Genomic DNA, 12,729 nt, shown 5'->3' with positions numbered 1-12,729 from the left:
TACGCCATAAGCATTGATGTCTTGGAAGCGCTGTGTTTCAATCATAATCAAGTATGAAAAGTTCAACAGCGGAAACATGGATATAAGAAATAGGATTACCTCTAGATTGCTTTTGTCATGGAAGCAGAGTGTCGAAGCTGAAGACAGCCTCCCCTAAACAGCCATGATGCCAAGCCTTTCCTGGCAGCGTTTCCCAAGTGCACTACAAGCTTAACGAACCAGTGAGAAGATATTTTGGTGTCCATAACCCTGCCTGGGCAGGAAAGTAGCAGAGCTGTTCAGCGTAAGGGTGCTGGGCCCATGACCACCAGATGGAAGGAATGATTACATCCTGTGCTAAAATCTGGGTGCGTTGTGAGCAGAATACTTTGGGACACGTGAGGATTGTCAGATGCAGTCCTTTGTGTTTGACCGCAGAATGCAAAGGCAAGATAGGCAAGGAGAATCAATATAAGGAGCTTTTTCCAAGTTCCAGTGACCTAGTGGATAAGGCACTGGCCTCCTAAGCCAGGGATTGTGGGTTCGAGTCCCATCTAGGGTGTATGGCTAGCAGAGTGGCGCAGCGGAAGCGTGCTGGGCCCATAACCCAGAGGTCGATGGATCGAAACCATCCTCTGCTAATAATGAAGAAAACAAAACCCAACAACCTTTTGCGGTTCATTTTCGGACACTAGGCAGCACAAGGAGGCCAAGCTCTCTTGCTAGGACCTTCTCTCTCACATCAGTGAAAAGACAGGCCTAAACAATGCAATCTTTATATGAGGGGGCACCCAGATTTGAACTGGGGACCTCTTGATCTGCAGTCAAATGCTCTACCACTGATCTATACCCCCTGCTGCCATAGCTTGGGAAGAAATTCTAGAAAACCAACAAGCCAAAGAGACAATCCATAAGATAACACCACTTCCGATGTCAAGAGCATCTGAACTGTTTTCACAGAGAGGCACCCAGACATGAAATGGGGATCTTTTCAACCACCGCCAAAAGCTTTTTCATTTCGGTCTGTAGGAATGGAACACACATTCGCATCAGAAGTGCTTTACGCCATAAGCATTGATGTCTTGGAAGCGCTGTGTTTCAATCATAATCAAGTATGAAAAGTTCAACAGCGGAAACATGGATATAAGAAATAGGCCTACCTCTAGATTGCTTTTGTCATGGAAGCAGAGTGTCGAAGCTGAAGACAGCCTCCCCTAAACAGCCATGATGTCAAGCCTTTCCTGGCAGCGTTTCCCAAGTGCACTACAAGCTTAACGAACCAGTGAGAAGATATTTTGGTGTCCATAACCCTGCCTGGGCAGGTAAGTAGCAGAGCTGTTCAGCGTAAGGGTGCTGGGCCCATGACCACCAGATGGAAGGAATGATTACATCCTGTGCTAAAATCTGGGTGCGTTGTGAGCAGAATACTTTGGGACACGTGAGGATTGTCAGATGCAGTCCTTTGTATTTGACCGCTGAATGCAAAGGCAAGATAGGCAAGGAGAATCAATATAAGGAGCTTTTTCCAAGTTCCAGTGACCTAGTGGATAAGGCACTGGCCTCCTAAGCCAGGGATTGTGGGTTCGAGTCCCATCTAGGGTACATGGCTAGCAGAGTGGCGCAGCGGAAGCGTGCAGGGCCCATAACCCAGAGGTCGATGGATCGAAACCATCCTCTGCTACTAATGAAGAAAACAAAACCCAACAACCTTGTGCGGTTCATTTTCAGATACTAGGCAGCACAAGGAGGCCAAGCTCTCTTGCTAGGACCTTCTCTCTCACATCAGTGAAAAGACAGGCCTAAACAATGCAATCTTTATATGAGGGGGCACCCAGATTTGAACTGGGGACCTCTTGATCTGCAGTCAAATGCTCTACCACTGAGCTATACCCCCTGCTGCCATAGCTTGGGAAGAAATTCTAGAAAACCAACAAGCCAAAGAGACAATTGATAAGATAACACCACTTCCGATGTCAAGAGCATCTGAACTGTTTTCACAGAGAGGCACCCAGACATGAAATGGGGATCTTTTCAACCACCGCCAAAAGCTTTTTCATTTCGGTCTGTAGGAATGGAACACACATTCGCATCAGAAGTGCTTTACGCCATAAGCATTGATGTCTTGGAAGCGCTGTGTTTCAATCATAATCAAGTATGAAAAGTTCAACAGCGGAAACATGGATATAAGAAATAGGACTACCTCTAGATTGCTTTTGTCATGGAAGCAGAGTGTCAAAGCTGAAGACAGCCTCCCCTAAACAGCCATGATGCCAAGCCTTTCCTGGCAGCGTTTCCCAAGTGCACTACAAGCTTAACGAACCAGTGAGAAGATATTTTGGTGTCCATAACCCTGCCTGGGCAGGAAAGTAGCAGAGCTGTTCAGCGTAAGGGTGCTGGGCCCATGACCACCAGATGGAAGGAATGATTACATCCTGTGCTAAAATCTGGGTGCGTTGTGAGCAGAATACTTTGGGACACGTGAGGATTGTCAGATGCAGTCCTTTGTATTTGACCGCAGAATGCAAAGGCAAGATAGGCAAGGAGAATCAATATAAGGAGCTTTTTCCAAGTTCCAGTGACCTAGTGGATAAGGCACTGGCCTCCTAAGCCTGGGATTGTGGGTTCGAGTCCCATCTAGGGTGCATGGCTAGCAGAGTGGCGCAGCGGAAGCGTGCAGGGCCCGTAACCCAGAGGTCGATGGATCGAAACCATCCTCTGCTAATAATGAAGAAAACAAAACCCAACAACCTTGTGCGGTTCATTTTCAGATACTAGGCAGCACAAGGAGGCCAAGCTCTCTTGCTAGGACCTTCTCTCTCACATCAGTGAAAAGACAGGCCTAAACAATGCAATCTTTATATGAGGGGGCACCCAGATTTGAACTGGGGACCTCTTGATCTGCAGTCAAATGCTCTACCACTGAGCTATACCCCCTGCTGCCATAGCTTGGGAAGAAATTCTAGAAAACCAACAAGCCAAAGAGACAATCCATAAGATAACACCACTTCCGATGTCAAGAGCATCTGAACTGTTTTCACAGAGAGGCACCCAGACATGAAATGGGGATCTTTTCAACCACCGCCAAAAGCTTTTTCATTTCGGTCTGTAGGAATGGAACACACATTCGCATCAGAAGTGCTTTACGCCATAAGCATTGATGTCTTGGAAGCGCTGTGTTTCAATCATAATCAAGTATGAAAAGTTCAACAGCGGAAACATGGATATAAGAAATAGGACTACCTCTAGATTGCTTTTGTCATGGAAGCAGAGTGTCAAAGCTGAAGACAGCCTCCCCTAAACAGCCATGATGCCAAGCCTTTCCTGGCAGCGTTTCCCAAGTGCACTACAAGCTTAACGAACCAGTGAGAAGATATTTTGGTGTCCATAACCCTGCCTGGGCAGGAAAGTAGCAGAGCTGTTCAGCGTAAGGGTGCTGGGCCCATGACCACCAGATGGAAGGAATGATTACATCCTGTGCTAAAATCTGGGTGCGTTGTGAGCAGAATACTTTGGGACACGTGAGGATTGTCAGATGCAGTCCTTTGTATTTGACCGCAGAATGCAAAGGCAAGATAGGCAAGGAGAATCAATATAAGGAGCTTTTTCCAAGTTCCAGTGACCTAGTGGATAAGGCACTGGCCTCCTAAGCCTGGGATTGTGGGTTCGAGTCCCATCTAGGGTGCATGGCTAGCAGAGTGGCGCAGCGGAAGCGTGCTGGGCCCATAACCCAGAGGTCGATGGATCGAAACCATCCTCTGCTAATAATGAAGAAAACAAAACCCAACAACCTTGTGCGGTTCATTTTCGGATACTAGGCAGCACAAGGAGGCCAAGCTCTCTTGCTAGGACCTTCTCTCTCACATCAGTGAAAAGACAGGCCTAAACAATGCAATCTTTAAATGAGGGGGCACCCAGATTTGAACTGGGGACCTCTTGATCTGCAGTCAAATGCTCTACCACTGAGCTATACCCCCTGCTGCCATAGCTTGGGAAGAAATTCTAGAAAACCAACAAGCCAAAGAGACAATCCATAAGATAACACCACTTCCGATGTCAAGAGCATCTGAACTGTTTTCACAGAGAGGCACCCAGACATGAAATGGGGATCTTTTCAACCACCGCCAAAAGCTTTTTCATTTCGGTCTGTAGGAATGGAACACACATTCGCATCAGAAGTGCTTTACGCCATAAGCATTGATGTCTTGGAAGCGCTGTGTTTCAATCATAATCAAGTATGAAAAGTTCAACAGCGGAAACATGGATATAAGAAATAGGACTACCTCTAGATTGCTTTTGTCATGGAAGCAGAGTGTCAAAGCTGAAGACAGCCTCCCCTAAACAGCCATGATGCCAAGCCTTTCCTGGCAGCGTTTCCCAAGTGCACTACAAGCTTAACGAACCAGTGAGAAGATATTTTGGTGTCCATAACCCTGCCTGGGCAGGAAAGTAGCAGAGCTGTTCAGCGTAAGGGTGCTGGGCCCATGACCACCAGATGGAAGGAATGATTACATCCTGTGCTAAAATCTGGGTGCGTTGTGAGCAGAATACTTTGGGACACGTGAGGATTGTCAGATGCAGTCCTTTGTATTTGACCGCAGAATGCAAAGGCAAGATAGGCAAGGAGAATCAATATAAGGAGCTTTTTCCAAGTTCCAGTGACCTAGTGGATAAGGCACTGGCCTCCTAAGCCTGGGATTGTGGGTTCGAGTCCCATCTAGGGTGCATGGCTAGCAGAGTGGCGCAGCGGAAGCGTGCTGGGCCCATAACCCAGAGGTCGATGGATCGAAACCATCCTCTGCTAATAATGAAGAAAACAAAACCCAACAACCTTGTGCGGTTCATTTTCGGACACTAGGCAGCACAAGGAGGCCAAGCTCTCTTGCTAGGACCTTCTCTCTCACATCAGTGAAAAGACAGGCCTAACCAATGCAATCTTTATATGAGGGGGCACCCAGAATTGAACTGGGGACCTCTTGATCTGCAGTCAAATGCTCTACCACTGAGCTATACCCCCTGCTGCCATAGCTTGGGAAGAAATTCTAGAAAACCAACAAGCCAAAGAGACAATCCATAAGATAACACCACTTCCGATGTCAAGAGCATCTGAACTGTTTTCACAGAGAGGCACCCAGACATGAAATGGGGATCTTTTCAACCACCGCCAAAAGCTTTTTCATTTCGGTCTGTAGGAATGGAACACACATTCGCATCAGAAGTGCTTTACGCCATAAGCATTGATGTCTTGGAAGCGCTGTGTTTCAATCATAATCAAGTATGAAAAGTTCAACAGCGGAAACATGGATATAAGAAATAGGATTACCTCTAGATTGCTTTTGTCATGGAAGCAGAGTGTCGAAGCTGAAGACAGCCTTCCCTAAACAGCCATGATGCCAAGCCTTTCCTGGCAGCGTTTCCCAAGTGCACTACAAGCTTAACGAACCAGTGAGAAGATATTTTGGTGTCCATAACCCTGCCTGGGCAGGAAAGTAGCAGAGCTGTTCAGCGTAAGGGTGCTGGGCCCATGACCACCAGATGGAAGGAATGATTACATCCTGTGCTAAAATCTGGGTGCGTTGTGAGCAGAATACTTTGGGACACGTGAGGATTGTCAGATGCAGTCCTTTGTATTTGACCGCAGAATGCAAAGGCAAGATAGGCAAGGAGAATCAATATAAGGAGCTTTTTCCAAGTTCCAGTGACCTAGTGGATAAGGCACTGGCCTCCTAAGCCAGGGATTGTGGGTTCGAGTCCCATCTAGGGTGTATGGCTAGCAGAGTGGCGCAGCGGAAGCGTGCTGGGCCCATAACCCAGAGGTTGATGGATCAAAACCATCCTCTGCTAATAATGAAGAAAACAAAACCCAACAACCTTGTGCGGTTCATTTTCAGATACTAGGCAGCACAAGGAGGCCAAGCTCTCTTGCTAGGACCTTCTCTCTCACATCAGTGAAAGACAGGCCTAAACAATGCAATCTTTAAATGAGGGGGCACCCAGATTTGAACTGGGGACCTCTTGATCTGCAGTCAAATGCTCTACCACTGAGCTATACCCCCTGCTGCCATAGCTTGGGAAGAAATTCTAGAAAACCAACAAGCCAAAGAGACAATCGATAAGATAACACCACTTCCGATGTCAAGAGCATCTGAACTGTTTTCACAGAGAGGCACCCAGACATGAAATGGGGATCTTTTCAACCACCGCCAAAAGCTTTTTCATTTCGGTCTGTAGGAATGGAACACACATTCGCATCAGAAGTGCTTTACGCCATAAGCATTGATGTCTTGGAAGCGCTGTGTTTCAATCATAATCAAGTATGAAAAGTTCAACAGCGGAAACATGGATATAAGAAATAGGACTACCTCTAGATTGCTTTTGTCATGGAAGCAGAGTGTCAAAGCTGAAGACAGCCTCCCCTAAACAGCCATGATGCCAAGCCTTTCCTGGCAGCGTTTCCCAAGTGCACTACAAGCTTAACGAACCAGTGAGAAGATATTTTGGTGTCCATAACCCTGCCTGGGCAGGAAAGTAGCAGAGCTGTTCAGCGTAAGGGTGCTGGGCCCATGACCACCAGATGGAAGGAATGATTACATCCTGTGCTAAAATCTGGGTGCGTTGTGAGCAGAATACTTTGGGACACGTGAGGATTGTCAGATGCAGTCCTTTGTATTTGACCGCAGAATGCAAAGGCAAGATAGGCAAGGAGAATCAATATAAGGAGCTTTTTCCAAGTTCCAGTGACCTAGTGGATAAGGCACTGGCCTCCTAAGCCTGGGATTGTGGGTTCGAGTCCCATCTAGGGTGCATGGCTAGCAGAGTGGCGCAGCGGAAGCGTGCTGAGCCCATAACCCAGAGGTCGATGGATCGAAACCATCCTCTGCTAATAATGAAGAAAACAAAACCCAACAACCTTGTGCGGTTCATTTTCGGATACTAGGCAGCACAAGGAGGCCAAGCTCTCTTGCTAGGACCTTCTCTCTCACATCAGTGAAAAGACAGGCCTAAACAATGCAATCTTTAAATGAGGGGGCACCCAGATTTGAACTGGGGACCTCTTGATCTGCAGTCAAATGCTCTACCACTGAGCTATACCCCCTGCTGCCATAGCTTGGGAAGAAATTCTAGAAAACCAACAAGCCAAAGAGACAATCGATAAGATAACACCACTTCCGATGTCAAGAGCATCTGAACTGTTTTCACAGAGAGGCACCCAGACATGAAATGGGGATCTTTTCAACCACCGCCAAAAGCTTTTTCATTTCGGTCTGTAGGAATGGAACACACATTCGCATCAGAAGTGCTTTACGCCATAAGCATTGATGTCTTGGAAGCGCTGTGTTTCAATCATAATCAAGTATGAAAAGTTCAACAGCGAAAACATGGATATAAGAAATAGGACTACCTCTAGATTGCTTTTGTCATGGAAGCAGAGTGTCAAAGCTGAAGACAGCCTCCCCTAAACAGCCATGATGCCAAGCCTTTCCTGGCAGCGTTTCCCAAGTGCACTACAAGCTTAACGAACCAGTGAGAAGATATTTTGGTGTCCATAACCCTGCCTGGGCAGGAAAGTAGCAGAGCTGTTCAGCGTAAGGGTGCTGGGCCCATGACCACCAGATGGAAGGAATGATTACATCCTGTGCTAAAATCTGGGTGCGTTGTGAGCAGAATACTTTGGGACACGTGAGGATTGTCAGATGCAGTCCTTTGTATTTGACCGCAGAATGCAAAGGCAAGATAGGCAAGGAGAATCAATATAAGGAGCTTTTTCCAAGTTCCAGTGACCTAGTGGATAAGGCACTGGCCTCCTAAGCCTGGGATTGTGGGTTCGAGTCCCATCTAGGGTGCATGGCTAGCAGAGTGGCGCAGCGGAAGCGTGCTGGGCCCATAACCCAGAGGTCGATGGATCGAAACCATCCTCTGCTAATAATGAAGAAAACAAAACCCAACAACCTTGTGCGGTTCATTTTCGGATACTAGGCAGCACAAGGAGGCCAAGCTCTCTTGCTAGGACCTTCTCTCTCACATCAGTGAAAAGACAGGCCTAAACAATGCAATCTTTAAATGAGGGGGCACCCAGATTTGAACTGGGGACCTCTTGATCTGCAGTCAAATGCTCTACCACTGAGCTATACCCCCTGCTGCCATAGCTTGGGAAGAAATTCTAGAAAACCAACAAGCCAAAGAGACAATCGATAAGATAACACCACTTCCGATGTCAAGAGCATCTGAACTGTTTTCACAGAGAGGCACCCAGACATGAAATGGGGATCTTTTCAACCACCGCCAAAAGCTTTTTCATTTCGGTCTGTAGGAATGGAACACACATTCGCATCAGAAGTGCTTTACGCCATAAGCATTGATGTCTTGGAAGCGCTGTGTTTCAATCATAATCAAGTATGAAAAGTTCAACAGCGGAAACATGGATATAAGAAATAGGACTACCTCTAGATTGCTTTTGTCATGGAAGCAGAGTGTCAAAGCTGAAGACAGCCTCCCCTAAACAGCCATGATGCCAAGCCTTTCCTGGCAGCGTTTCCCAAGTGCACTACAAGCTTAACGAACCAGTGAGAAGATATTTTGGTGTCCATAACCCTGCCTGGGCAGGAAAGTAGCAGAGCTGTTCAGCGTAAGGGTGCTGGGCCCATGACCACCAGATGGAAGGAATGATTACATCCTGTGCTAAAATCTGGGTGCGTTGTGAGCAGAATACTTTGGGACACGTGAGGATTGTCAGATGCAGTCCTTTGTATTTGACCGCAGAATGCAAAGGCAAGATAGGCAAGGAGAATCAATACAAGGAGCTTTTTCCAAGTTCCAGTGACCTAGTGGATAAGGCACTGGCCTCCTAAGCCAGGGATTGTGGGTTCGAGTCCCATCTAGGGTGCATGGCTAGCAGAGTGGCGCAGCGGAAGTGTGCTGGGCCCATAACCCAGAGGTCGATGGATCGAAACCATCCTCTGCTAATAATGAAGAAAACAAAACCCAACAACCTTGTGCGGTTCATTTTCGGATACTAGGCAGCACAAGGAGGCCAAGCTCTCTTGCTAGGACCTTCTCTCTCACATCAGTGAAAAGACAGGCCTAAACAATGCAATCTTTAAATGAGGGGGCACCCAGATTTGAACTGGGGACCTCTTGATCTGCAGTCAAATGCTCTACCACTGAGCTATACCCCCTGCTGCCATAGCTTGGGAAGAAATTCTAGAAAACCAACAAGCCAAAGAGACAATCCATAAGATAACACCACTTCCGATGTCAAGAGCATCTGAACTGTTTTCACAGAGAGGCACCCAGACATGAAATGGGGATCTTTTCAACCACCTCCAAAAGCTTTTTCATTTCGGTCTGTAGGAATGGAACACACATTCGCATCAGAAGTGCTTTACGCCATAAGCATTGATGTCTTGGAAGCGCTGTGTTTCAATCATAATCAAGTATGAAAAGTTCAACAGCGGAAACATGGATATAAGAAATAGGCCTACCTCTAGATTGCTTTTGTCATGGAAGCAGAGTGTCGAAGCTGAAGACAGCCTCCCCTAAACAGCCATGATGTCAAGCCTTTCCTGGCAGCGTTTCCCAAGTGCACTACAAGCTTAACGAACCAGTGAGAAGATATTTTGGTGTCCATAACCCTGCCTGGGCAGGTAAGTAGCAGAGCTGTTCAGCGTAAGGGTGCTGGGCCCATGACCACCAGATGGAAGGAATGATTACATCCTGTGCTAAAATCTGGGTGCGTTGTGAGCAGAATACTTTGGGACACGTGAGGATTGTCAGATGCAGTCCTTTGTATTTGACCGCAGAATGCAAAGGCAAGATAGGCAAGGAGAATCAATATAAGGAGCTTTTTCCAAGTTCCAGTGACCTAGTGGATAAGGCACTGGCCTCCTAAGCCAGGGATTGTGGGTTCGAGTCCCATCTAGGGTGCATGGCTAGCAGAGTGGCGCAGCGGAAGCGTGCAGGGCCCATAACCCAGAGGTCGATGGATCGAAACCATCCTCTGCTAATAATGAAGAAAACAAAACCCAACAACCTTGTGCGGTTCATTTTCAGATACTAGGCAGCACAAGGAGGCCAAGCTCTCTTGCTAGGACCTTCTCTCTCACATCAGTGAAAAGACAGGCCTAAACAATGCAATCTTTATATGAGGGGGCACCCAGATTTGAACTGGGGACCTCTTGATCTGCAGTCAAATGCTCTACCACTGAGCTATACCCCCTGCTGCCATAGCTTGGGAAGAAATTCTAGAAAACCAACAAGCCAAAGAGACAATCCATAAGATAACACCACTTCCGATGTCAAGAGCATCTGAACTGTTTTCACAGAGAGGCACCCAGACATGAAATGGGGATCTTTTCAACCACCGCCAAAAGCTTTTTCATTTCGGTCTGTAGGAATGGAACACACATTCGCATCAGAAGTGCTTTACGCCATAAGCATTGATGTCTTGGAAGCGCTGTGTTTCAATCATAATCAAGTATGAAAAGTTCAACAGCGGAAACATGGATATAAGAAATAGGACTACCTCTAGATTGCTTTTGTCATGGAAGCAGAGTGTCAAAGCTGAAGACAGCCTCCCCTAAACAGCCATGATGCCAAGCCTTTCCTGGCAGCGTTTCCCAAGTGCACTACAAGCTTAACGAACCAGTGAGAAGATATTTTGGTGTCCATAACCCTGCCTGGGCAGGAAAGTAGCAGAGCTGTTCAGCGTAAGGGTGCTGGGCCCATGACCACCAGATGGAAGGAATGATTACATCCTGTGCTAAAATCTGGGTGCGTTGTGAGCAGAATACTTTGGGACACGTGAGGATTGTCAGATGCAGTCCTTTGTATTTGACCGCAGAATGCAAAGGCAAGATAGGCAAGGAGAATCAATATAAGGAGCTTTTTCCAAGTTCCAGTGACCTAGTGGATAAGGCACTGGCCTCCTAAGCCAGGGATTGTGGGTTCGAGTCCCATCTAGGGTGTATGGCTAGCAGAGTGGCGCAGCGGAAGCGTGCTGGGCCCATAACCCAGAGGTTGATGGATCAAAACCATCCTCTGCTAATAATGAAGAAAACAAAACCCAACAACCTTGTGCGGTTCATTTTCAGATACTAGGCAGCACAAGGAGGCCAAGCTCTCTTGCTAGGACCTTCTCTCTCACATCAGTGAAAGACAGGCCTAAACAATGCAATCTTTAAATGAGGGGGCACCCAGATTTGAACTGGGGACCTCTTGATCTGCAGTCAAATGCTCTACCACTGAGCTATACCCCCTGCTGCCATAGCTTGGGAAGAAATTCTAGAAAACCAACAAGCCAAAGAGACAATCGATAAGATAACACCACTTCCGATGTCAAGAGCATCTGAACTGTTTTCACAGAGAGGCACCCAGACATGAAATGGGGATCTTTTCAACCACCGCCAAAAGCTTTTTCATTTCGGTCTGTAGGAATGGAACACACATTCGCATCAGAAGTGCTTTACGCCATAAGCATTGATGTCTTGGAAGCGCTGTGTTTCAATCATAATCAAGTATGAAAAGTTCAACAGCGGAAACATGGATATAAGAAATAGGACTACCTCTAGATTGCTTTTGTCATGGAAGCAGAGTGTCAAAGCTGAAGACAGCCTCCCCTAAACAGCCATGATGCCAAGCCTTTCCTGGCAGCGTTTCCCAAGTGCACTACAAGCTTAACGAACCAGTGAGAAGATATTTTGGTGTCCATAACCCTGCCTGGGCAGGAAAGTAGCAGAGCTGTTCAGCGTAAGGGTGCTGGGCCCATGACCACCAGATGGAAGGAATGATTACATCCTGTGCTAAAATCTGGGTGCGTTGTGAGCAGAATACTTTGGGACACGTGAGGATTGTCAGATGCAGTCCTTTGTATTTGACCGCAGAATGCAAAGGCAAGATAGGCAAGGAGAATCAATATAAGGAGCTTTTTCCAAGTTCCAGTGACCTAGTGGATAAGGCACTGGCCTCCTAAGCCTGGGATTGTGGGTTCGAGTCCCATCTAGGGTGCATGGCTAGCAGAGTGGCGCAGCGGAAGCGTGCTGGGCCCATAACCCAGAGGTCGATGGATCGAAACCATCCTCTGCTAATAATGAAGAAAACAAAACCCAACAACCTTGTGCGGTTCATTTTCGGATACTAGGCAGCACAAGGAGGCCAAGCTCTCTTGCTAGGACCTTCTCTCTCACATCAGTGAAAAGACAGGCCTAAACAATGCAATCTTTAAATGAGGGGGCACCCAGATTTGAACTGGGGACCTCTTGATCTGCAGTCAAATGCTCTACCACTGAGCTATACCCCCTGCTGCCATAGCTTGGGAAGAAATTCTAGAAAACCAACAAGCCAAAGAGACAATCGATAAGATAACACCACTTCCGATGTCAAGAGCATCTGAACTGTTTTCACAGAGAGGCACCCAGACATGAAATGGGGATCTTTTCAACCACCGCCAAAAGCTTTTTCATTTCGGTCTGTAGGAATGGAACACACATTCGCATCAGAAGTGCTTTACGCCATAAGCATTGATGTCTTGGAAGCGCTGTGTTTCAATCATAATCAAGTATGAAAAGTTCAACAGCGGAAACATGGATATAAGAAATAGGACTACCTCTAGATTGCTTTTGTCATGGAAGCAGAGTGTCAAAGCTGAAGACAGCCTCCCCTAAACAGCCATGATGCCAAGCCTTTCCTGGCAGCGTTTCCCAAGTGCACTACAAGCTTAACGAACCAGTGAGAAGATATTTTGGTGTCCATAACCCT

The 12,729-nt window shown here is 47.0% G+C and overlaps 11 non-coding genes across 11 annotated transcripts; all 11 read right to left on the bottom strand.

Moving 5' to 3' along the window:
* Window positions 1-1,801: 1,801 nt before the first annotated feature.
* Window positions 1,802-1,873, bottom strand: trnac-gca (transfer RNA cysteine (anticodon GCA)). Its single transcript has one exon. It is a non-coding gene; the product is annotated as a tRNA-Cys (tRNA).
* Window positions 1,874-2,841: 968 nt separating this feature from the next.
* trnac-gca (transfer RNA cysteine (anticodon GCA)) lies at window positions 2,842-2,913 on the bottom strand. The gene has a single exon. It is a non-coding gene; the product is annotated as a tRNA-Cys (tRNA).
* A 968-nt stretch (window positions 2,914-3,881) lies between these two features.
* trnac-gca (transfer RNA cysteine (anticodon GCA)) lies at window positions 3,882-3,953 on the bottom strand. Its single transcript has one exon. It is a non-coding gene; the product is annotated as a tRNA-Cys (tRNA).
* Window positions 3,954-4,921: 968 nt separating this feature from the next.
* On the bottom strand, window positions 4,922-4,993 carry trnac-gca (transfer RNA cysteine (anticodon GCA)). Its single transcript has one exon. It is a non-coding gene; the product is annotated as a tRNA-Cys (tRNA).
* Window positions 4,994-5,960: 967 nt separating this feature from the next.
* trnac-gca (transfer RNA cysteine (anticodon GCA)) lies at window positions 5,961-6,032 on the bottom strand. Its single transcript has one exon. It is a non-coding gene; the product is annotated as a tRNA-Cys (tRNA).
* A 968-nt stretch (window positions 6,033-7,000) lies between these two features.
* Window positions 7,001-7,072, bottom strand: trnac-gca (transfer RNA cysteine (anticodon GCA)). Its single transcript has one exon. It is a non-coding gene; the product is annotated as a tRNA-Cys (tRNA).
* A 968-nt stretch (window positions 7,073-8,040) lies between these two features.
* Window positions 8,041-8,112, bottom strand: trnac-gca (transfer RNA cysteine (anticodon GCA)). Its single transcript has one exon. It is a non-coding gene; the product is annotated as a tRNA-Cys (tRNA).
* Window positions 8,113-9,080: 968 nt separating this feature from the next.
* Window positions 9,081-9,152, bottom strand: trnac-gca (transfer RNA cysteine (anticodon GCA)). Its single transcript has one exon. It is a non-coding gene; the product is annotated as a tRNA-Cys (tRNA).
* A 968-nt stretch (window positions 9,153-10,120) lies between these two features.
* On the bottom strand, window positions 10,121-10,192 carry trnac-gca (transfer RNA cysteine (anticodon GCA)). Its single transcript has one exon. It is a non-coding gene; the product is annotated as a tRNA-Cys (tRNA).
* Window positions 10,193-11,159: 967 nt separating this feature from the next.
* Window positions 11,160-11,231, bottom strand: trnac-gca (transfer RNA cysteine (anticodon GCA)). Its single transcript has one exon. It is a non-coding gene; the product is annotated as a tRNA-Cys (tRNA).
* Window positions 11,232-12,199: 968 nt separating this feature from the next.
* trnac-gca (transfer RNA cysteine (anticodon GCA)) lies at window positions 12,200-12,271 on the bottom strand. The gene has a single exon. It is a non-coding gene; the product is annotated as a tRNA-Cys (tRNA).
* Window positions 12,272-12,729: the final 458 nt, after the last annotated feature.

This window comes from Hoplias malabaricus, chromosome 6 (genome assembly GCF_029633855.1).
Source record: "Hoplias malabaricus isolate fHopMal1 chromosome 6, fHopMal1.hap1, whole genome shotgun sequence".
In the NCBI taxonomy this organism is placed as follows: Eukaryota; Metazoa; Chordata; class Actinopteri; order Characiformes; family Erythrinidae; genus Hoplias; species Hoplias malabaricus.
This window is presented reverse-complemented; position numbering and strand designations above follow the sequence as displayed.